At 34.0% G+C, this 10,010-nt stretch overlaps 1 protein-coding gene across 1 annotated transcript in view; it reads left to right on the forward strand.

Moving 5' to 3' along the window:
- Positions 1 to 453: 453 nt before the first annotated feature.
- LOC108913396 (zinc carboxypeptidase) overlaps positions 454 to 10,010 on the forward strand; it is a 37,893-nt gene continuing 28,336 nt past the window's right edge. The window contains exon 1 of the mRNA XM_018718945.2: positions 454 to 465. The gene's annotated coding sequence lies outside the window, so the exon portion shown is untranslated. The remainder of the gene's footprint in view (positions 466 to 10,010) is intronic.

Consider the following 10,010-nt stretch of genomic DNA (forward strand, 5'->3'; position numbering starts at 1 on the left):
ATGAAATTCAAATACATTTTATTGGGTTAAATATCAGAACATACGCATGTGGAAAGTATATCCTTTAGTTGCAATTTCTGACCCTGCCAAGATTTTTTTGCGGTTTCGAAATTGAATAGCACGTAGTTATTGTAGTAATTTCCATAGAAAATAATTTATTTCTATAAAGGCGCACTCATTTTTAAATTTTATATGCCAATTTAAGGGTGTAACAATTCATGATATATTTGAATTTATTTCAATTACTTATTCTACTCATTAATGAATATCTCAATTAATGTCAAAACTTTGACAGGGTTCTTCTGGCACATTTAACCCCCATCAAAAAAAGAATCGTGGTAGGCCATCATGTTATTAAATCTTGAATTAAAAATTTGATAATAATTTTTCAAAAATTTACTTTAAAAAATCATCTGAACTTCAATTATTTAATAATTTATTGTACAGGATGTCTCAAACTCGATAGTATGGGTCTACTGTGAGGATACAAAAAATTTAAAGACAATTTGGGACACGTGGTGTTAAATGGGATGAGGTAAGCTCCATTTTCAATCGAAAATATTATCTTTGGGATTTAACAGAAACGACTAATGACGTCATCAATTATATTTTTTCCAGAAACATATTCAATTTTTTTTTCCTGTTAAAAAGCTCTCTTTTTTCTAATAACTTTAATTACCTGTTTCTGTTTTACCTACTTCCCGTTTAAAAGTTATAAGCAATATCGTCCTAAAGAGTTTCAAAAGAAATACCACCTAAAAATCACATTAGCGGTGAAAGGATCAAGTAGTCGTTGGAAAATAATTGACTGTTCGTTGTTTAAAGTGCATAAATGTCATTAGGAATAAATAAAAGAGATTAAACTAGATAATTCTTTATTACAGTTAAAACAAAAGGTGATGATAACAATAACTAAACTTAAAAAATGAGGCAAACGCTTTCATACTACATACATATTTATTTATTTTCGTCCAGACGGTATCTGTTTCAAAGTGTCCATATTTGGGTGAGTCGTATATCCACGGAGATTTTTGGCTTTTTGGCTTTCAAATATCACTAGAAATGAAAATTTTTTTATGCGCATAAAAAAAACGTGGGCTTAACTTTTGGCGGCACAATATGTGCCAGAGCTCTCCTAATTGACCGACTCGAATTTTTCAAAAATCGTTTGAAAGCTTGAAAATCTGGATTGCAAAATATTTTGCAAAATCTATAGATCCGATTTTGATGAAATTTGGTGTGATGAATCTACATAACATGAACTTTTCTTGAGCCAAGTATGAAGGTCTTATACCCAACTTAAAGACCCCAAAAAAAAATTCCCTAAAAAGTAATATGTTTTTTAACCCCATTTTTGGCGATTTTTTCGATTTTTACAATAATAATCATGATTCATTCGATTTGTAAATAGTCATAATTTGTAAAATTTAATTACAAAAATTTTTTTCCTCTTCCATTTTCGTCTAAAATCAACTCTTGAAATATTAATAATTAAATAGGAAGACAAATACATTTTTCGATTTTTTTAACACATTGTGCTGCCAAAAGTTAAGCCCACGTTTTTTTTATGCGCATAGAAAAATTTTCATTTCTACTGATATTTGAAAGCCAAAAAGCCAAAAATCTCCGTGGATATACGATTCACCCAAAGCAACACATATACCGCCTAGTCTACTACATAAATACTCGGAACATAATTTACTAATTTGTAAAGACTTTTGTTTGATGCGTCTAATAGTATCATGAAAAATATCCACAGAATTTTGTATCTGACGATAATTAAGAATCATTACGTACAAAGATGAAAATTTTAACAGATTAGTTTTAGGGCAGGGAAAATTAAAAAGTCTTGGGAAACGGGTGGCAGAATGAGGAGTGTGAAAATATAATGCATATGCATATTACAATCTATTCTCAATATGACCTCTCATTTCAAGACACATATCCAATCTTCGCCTGACTTCCTTGTGGGCTGCGTTTATTAACATTTCGTCGTTTAACTCATTACCTACAAGCGTTTATGATTTTTTCTTTCACATGATTAATATCTCGCGAAGGTGTTTTGTAAATCTTATTTTTTAAAAGCCCCTGTTTCCTTCGTCTTTTTTCTGCTGGTCTTCTTTATACCTGTTGTTGTTGATTCAAAAGAAAAATAAACAATATTTTTTCAAAGAACATATATTACGTTCAGACTGCCACCAACTGCGACAACTGAACAAATCAACAACTCAACAACGACTGACCCAGTGTTGCCAGATGGAAATTTCTGTCAACAGTAGGAGAAACCAAAAAAACAGGAGATTTCTTTTTTCAACAGGAGATTTTAATAAATATATTTTTTTATAGAGGAACACAAGTACATGCACAAAATATAGCAAAATATATAAAGTAGGAGTTCGTTTAATGACAAATCCCGGAATCCCGCTGAAGTAAACGAACTCGCCTTCTATTCTGTTAGGCCCAGCTCATATAAACGCGAATTGCGGATTTAAAATTTAAATATGTACATGAACTGGGCTACAGAAAATATAACAGGACTGAAAATATTGACAAGTGACGAACACAGTGCCGTTAGAGAACAGTGTCGTACTAAAATATTCTTATTCTGGGGAAAATTAGTATAATCAACAGAAGATTTCATAGAGAAACCAGAAGAATAGACATTGAAACTAAAAACAGGAGATCTAATAGTGAAAACAGTAGAACAGGAGAGTGAGAGTGAAAACAGGAGATCTCCTGTTAAAACAGGAGATCTGGTAACACTGGACTGACCACACGGTCGGACAAAGAGATACATTACATGACACATGCGCGGTAACATCCCGCCGCCGTTGAAATTACACTAATTTCAAGACATATTACTAATTGGAAGAACACAAATTTTTACAATAGGGCGAGTATATATCCCATTTTTAGTTTTAAGTAACACACTTCTAACGTGATTGTCTTTGCCTTTAAAAATGTCTATCACTCTAGCAATGCACCACGATTGAGGGGGTACATTGTCCTCCTTAACTAACACTAAATTATTAATTTTCACATCGGGTTTATGGTTATGCCACTTTTTTCTCTGTTGGAGTTCCATTATATATTCGGAATTCCAACGTTTCCAAAATACCTGCTTCAATTGTTGGACTTGTTGCCAAACCTTCAATCGGTTGGTAGGTAACGCTGTTACATCTACTTCGGGTAAAGAGATTAACACACTACCAGTAAGAAAATGACCTGGAGATAAATATTCGTACGAGTCAGGATCATCATTTATAGGACATAAAGGTCTAGAATTCAATACTCCCTCAATTTGAACGAGAGCTGTATTCAATTCTTCGTAAGTCAAAGCTGCAGAACCAAGAATTCTTTTAAGATGGTATTTAACAGACTTAACACCAGCTTCCCAAATGCCTCCCCAATGAGGTGAAAAGGGTGGGATAAAAATCCACTCTATATTATCTTTTGCTAACGCGGTATATAACTGTTCTGATTTTGACTTTTGATTAAACATCTTATATAATTCATTTAATTCTTGACTTGCACCCTTGAAATTACTCCCGTTATCACTAAAAATCTTTGAACATTTGCCACGGCGTGACATGAATCTATTTAATGCATTTAAAAATGTTTTAGTTGTCATATTTGACACAAGTTCCAAATGGATGGCCTTTGTACAAAGACAAATGAACAGACAAATGTAACCTTTACTTATAACTGATTTTCTTATACGTGACTGACGTATCTCAATTGGACCGGCATAGTCCACGCCAGCATGTAAAAATGGTCGTGCTGGAGTTATACGAACACTAGGTAGATCCGACATGATCTGAGTCGCAGTGCTAGCTCGAAATTTAAAGCATTTAAGACATTTGTGTATTACCTCTTTAATACTGCTTCGTGCATGCAATATCCAAAACTTTAATCTAATATTTGCTAACAATAATTGAGTGCCTGCATGTAGCAAACGTTCATGCTCATATATAATTATTAAGCGTGTTACGTGATTTTTGGCAGGTAGAATAAGAGGATGTCGCTGTTCTAGTCTTATGGGACAATGCCTCAATCGACCGCCCACTCTTAGCAATCCTTCATCGTCCAAATAGGGATTTAGTAAACGTAATCGATTATTTTTTAAATCTCCACCCTTATTACGTTTTAAATAATCAATTTCTGAACCGAAACATTCAGTCTGAACTTGTTTGACTATGAATTTTAATGAATTTTCCAATTCAGACGACGTAAGAAATCCTAATTGTTTTTGTTTCCCTTTGAACTTAATATTACTTATAAACCGTAACACATAAGCTATAATCCTTTGTAGACGACTAAAGGATGAGTAATTACCGAGTAATTGATAAAAATAATTAACTTCTCCAGTTTTTGAAACACAACTAGGAGTATGAGACTTTTCCTCAGGTAACTTAATATCGTTTAAACTTTCATGACTGATGGGCCAATTGTTGCTGGTCAATTGTAACCACGATGGACCGTGCCACCAAAGATAACTATTGATAAGAGAACTGGGATCCATTCCTCGCGATATTAAATCCGCAGGATTATCATGTGATTTAACATGGTACCAGTTAATTTTGTCAGATAATTCCTGTATTTCAGATACGCGGTTCGCAACAAAAATATTCCATCTAGTAGCTTCTGACGAGATCCATGCTAGAACTATCATTGAATCGGTCCAATAATATGTTTCATGCACATTTAATTTTAAAGCTATTTTTACCTTGTACATCAATTGGGTGAGTAATACAGCACCACATAATTCTAACCGGGGTAGCGATATTGTCTTTAATGGGGCTACGCGTGATTTAGAACATACCAACTTACAAATTATATTTCCTTGGCTATCTTCGGACCGTATGTAAATTACTGCACCATATCCCTTCAAGGATGCATCCGAGAATCCATGTAGTTGTATTCTAATAGCATTTTCAACAATGTATGGACGTATAATTGAAATACCTCTTAGTACTACTAATTGTTCTCTAAATGGTAACCAAACCTTTAAAATATGCGGTGGTATTTGTTTATCCCAATCTAATTTTTCCTTCCAGATATCTTGCATAATCATCTTAGCACGTGCGGTTATAGGACCTATGAACCCTAAAGGATCAAAAACCTTAGCTATGCAAGATAATATAGTACGTTTTGTACAACTCATATTATTTAAAATATCATTGGACACACATATTTCAAATTCGTCATTTTGCGGATTCCAAATAATACCCAAAGTTCTAATTGATAATTTGTCGTTTGATAATGTTAAACTTAAATTTTCGCGCTTATCAGGTGGAATATTTTTTAATAACTGTGGACTGTTTGAACACCATTTATGTAATTGAAAACCCCCCTTGCCGAGTAATTCGATTAATTCATTTTGCATTTGCTGACCTGACTCAAGCGTGTCCGCTCCTGTAATTATGTCATCGACATAGGCATTATTTTTCAGAGCTTCAGATGCTAAAGGATATTTTTCTCCTTCATCAGACACTAATTGAAGTAATGCTCTAGTTGCTAGAAAACTAGCACATGCTGTACCGTACGTGACCGTCGTTAATTGAACGCACTGTATATCTCCGTCTGGAGTGTCTCTCCACAAAATTCTCTGTAGAGGTTGATACTTGTTTTTGACCATAACTTGACGGTACATTTTAGTTATATCAGATGTGATAGCATATTTATATGACCGAAATCGTAATAGTATTGTAATTAAATCCGGTTGTACTACGGGGCCTACTAAAAGCAAATCGTTTAAGGAAACTCCTGAAGTACTGGGAGCCGAGGCTTTAAAAACCACTCTCAACTTCGTTGTGGAGCTCGATTCTTTAAAAACCGCATGATGTGGCATATAAAATGTGTTATCAACCGTATCATCGAAATTTGTGTCAACAATTTTCGCATGGCCTAAACGAATGTACTCATTTATAAACGCTTTGTAACTTTCATACAATTCTAAATTGTTTGTAAATCTTCGTTCAAGAGCCAACAAACACCTGTAAGCAAAATCATAAGAATTGCCTAGTAAACTTAATTTATTATCGATTACTGGTAGGTCAACCCAGTATCTGCCTGTCTTGTCACGAGATACAGTATTTACAAATTTATTTTCGCATTTTCTCTCCTCGTCGGTTATTATTTGTTTGTTGACCGTTTCTATTTCCCAAAACTTTAACATTGTTGTATTTAGGTTGTCGACAGAGGTAAGTAATGTTTGATTCACTTGACTTGCTAAACTAGAATTATTTAAAAACATGGAACCGTGAACTATCCAACCAAATTCCGTATTTTGTAATACCGGACGATTTTCACCTAAATCTATTTTCCCTTTTTTCAAAACCTTAGCAAAGACTTCTGTACCTAACAACATATCTATTTTTCCGACTTTATTGAAACAGGGATCTGCAAACATGATTTGACGAGGCCATTTTAAACTTTTTAAATTAAACTCACATTTAGGAGTAGTACCTGTTATATTATTCATCACTCCGAATTCTGAAATAATACTGAAATTTGAATTTCTGGATTCAACAACGAGATTAATCGTATTCACAACATTTGTCGCAAGGCCTGAAACTCCATTCACTTGCCAATTGCAACCCGATTTCGCAATTTCCAAAGAATCAGCTAATTCACTTGTTACATAGTTCTTTTCACTCGCGGAATCTAGTAAGGCTCTACATTTAATCCTATTACCCTCACCATTTATTACATAAACTAACGCAAGAGGCCACAAAACAATTTTTGACTCATCATTATTACTTAAATAATTGTTGTTAATAACTGAAGTGCAAACATCTGTATGCGTATTCTCATTTGACGGTTTATTTCTAGTTTCGTCATTTACTGGCACCGCCGCCGATGAATTACTTGGTTTTTCAAACTGCGAGATGTGAAGAAGTGAATTATGATTTTTGTTACACAATCTACAAGTTTCCCTTGACAGACATTTCTCAGAAAAATGATTCGGTTTTAAACATCTAAAGCATAATCGCTTTGCCTTGACAAGACTTCTTCTATCTTCAATAGATAATTTACAAAATTCATTGCAATTTTTCATAGAGTGCGCATTGCCACAAACTAAACATTTTTTGATATACTGTGAAACTTTATCAACCTTAACTTGACTAGAATTTGTCGATGTCCGCTTAATTAACCCGTCATTACGCGCAGTTATTTCAAAAGTGGAACATCTGTCTTCCAACCAGTCCAAGAACTTATCTAAGTTTGGAAACTCTGATTTATTTTTGCCGCTTTCATAACTCTGTACAATATTATTATCCAATTTTTGTGATAACACGTGACATAGAATGATATCCCAATACTCAATGGGAACACCTAATGATTGTAAAGAATTATAGTGCTGTCTAAACTTATTTATAAATGAACGTAAACCAATGTTATTTCTACCTACATGTGGCAGATCAAATATACCATTTAAATGAGTTTTCAAAAGCATTGCCTTATTATCGTATCGTTTTGTTAACATTTCCCATGCTTTCTGATAGTTTTGTTCCGACGGATGTAAGTATTCTATGACACTTAATGCTTCACCTTTTAAAGAACTTTTTAAATAATATAACTTTCTAACATCTGAAATGTTGCTTGACTTATGTACTAAATTGGTGAACAAATCTTTAAAGTTGTGCCATTCATTATAATTGCCATCAAAGTGAGGCAAGTCAATTTGAGGCATGCCAGCGTCATCCCCTTTTACCGAAACACCCGACACCTGTGTACGACTGGACGACGCAAACATGTCCGATCCACCTTTCTCATCAATCAAGTCACTTAAACGACTTTTCATATCTAAAAATCTGTTTTCAACAATTTCGCGATCATCACCAAATTCTGACTCATCGAAAACCTCCAAGTTCATTTGTATTTCATCATATTTCTCATAAAGTTGTTCTAAATGTGCTAATCTGCTTTTTAAATTGTTTACTGTNGTACCTGTTATATTATTCATCACTCCGAATTCTGAAATAATACTGAAATTTGAATTTCTGGATTCAACAACGAGATTAATCGTATTCACAACATTTGTCGCAAGGCCTGAAACTCCATTCACTTGCCAATTGCAACCCGATTTCGCAATTTTCAAAGAATCAGCTAATTCACTTGTTACATAGTTCTTTTCACTCGCGGAATCTAGTAAGGCTCTACATTTAATCCTATTACCCTCACCATTTATTACATAAACTAACGCAAGAGGCCACAAAACAATTTTTGACTCATCATTATTACTTAAATAATTGTTGTTAATAACTGAAGTGCAAACATCTGTATGCGTATTCTCATTTGACGGTTTATTTCTAGTTTCGTCATTTACTGGCACCGCCGCCGCTGAATTACTTGGTTTTTCAAACTGCGAGATGTGAAGAAGTGCATTATGATTTTTGTTACACAATCTACAAGTTTTCTTTGACAGACATTTCTCAGAAAAATGATTCGGTTTTAAACATCTAAAGCATAATCGCTTTGCCTTGACAAGACTTCTTCTATCTTCAATAGATAATTTACAAAATTCATTGCAATTTTTCATAGAGTGCGCATTGCCACAAACTAAACATTTTTTGATATACTGTGAAACTTTATCAACCTTAACTTGACTAGAATTTGTCGATGTCCGCTTAATTAACCCGTCATTACGCGCAGTTATTTCAAAAGTGGAACATCTGTCTTCCAACCAGTCCAAGAACTTATCTAAGTTTGGAAACTCTGATTTATTTTTGCCGCTTTCATAACTCTGTACAATATTATTATCCAATTTTTGTGATAACACGTGACATAGAATGATATCCCAATACTCAATGGGAACACCTAATGATTGTAAAGAATTATAGTGCTGTCTAGACTTATTTATAAATGAACGTAAACCAATGTTATTTCTACCTACATGTGGCAGATCAAATATACCATTTAAATGAGTTTTCAAAAGCATTGCCTTATTATCGTATCGTTTTGTTAACATTTCCCATGCTTTCTGATAGTTTTGTTCCGACGGATGTAAGTATTCTATGACACTTAATGCTTCACCTTTTAAAGAACTTTTTAAATAATATAACTTTCTAACATCTGAAATGTTGCTTGACTTATGTACCAAATTAGTGAACAAATGTTTAAAGTTGTGCCATTCATTATAATTGCCATCAAAGTGAGGCAAGTCAATTTGAGGCATGCCAGCGTCATCCCCTTTTACCGAAACACCCGACACCTGTGTACGACTGGACGACGCAAACATGTCCGATCCACCTTTCTCATCAATCAAGTCACTTAAACGACTTTTCATATCTAAAAATCAGTTTTCAACAATTTCGCGATCATCACCAAATTCTGACTCATCGAAAACCTCCAAGTTCATTTGTATTTCATCATATTTCTCATAAAGTTGTTCTAAATGTGCTAATCTGCTTTTTAAATTGTTTACTGTAATATTTTCATCAACTTGATCAATAAACTTTTCAATTCGCGTAATGCTTGCCTTTATTGTGCCACGTTTAGACACTAATGCTTGTTTTTCAGCCATTTTACTCATAAAACTGCCTAATAACAGTCCCAATTGAAGCAAATACCTTGCAAATCAAATACCTTAATTTTCTACATACATTAAATATTATGCAACTATTAATACAAATTATTAACAGTGAACAATAACTTTATAGATGAAGACATGCAACAATAATTTCCCTAGAATTCACCCGCGCACTGTTAAGTACGGCAATGTAGCTTCACCCGCTGAACGGCGTTGAAACGGCGTATGCAAAGATAATGGGACGATGTACATACCAAACTTCTTGCTCCCCTTATTACGACGTCACCTGTTTGAGCAGCTTCGCCGGCTGTACCCACTGTCGGCGCTGTTCAGAACACAACTTGGAATGTGATATCTCCACTTCAAATTCATAAATAAAGAACCATTCTGGCTCGCATGGACCAATGTTTCCTTCGTCTTTTTTATGCTGGTCTTCTTTATACCTATTGTTGTTGATTCAAAAGAAAAATACACA

Source organism: Anoplophora glabripennis, unplaced genomic scaffold (genome assembly GCF_000390285.2).
Source record: "Anoplophora glabripennis isolate ALB-LARVAE unplaced genomic scaffold, Agla_2.0 scaffold1188, whole genome shotgun sequence".
Classification (NCBI taxonomy): domain Eukaryota; kingdom Metazoa; phylum Arthropoda; class Insecta; order Coleoptera; family Cerambycidae; genus Anoplophora; species Anoplophora glabripennis.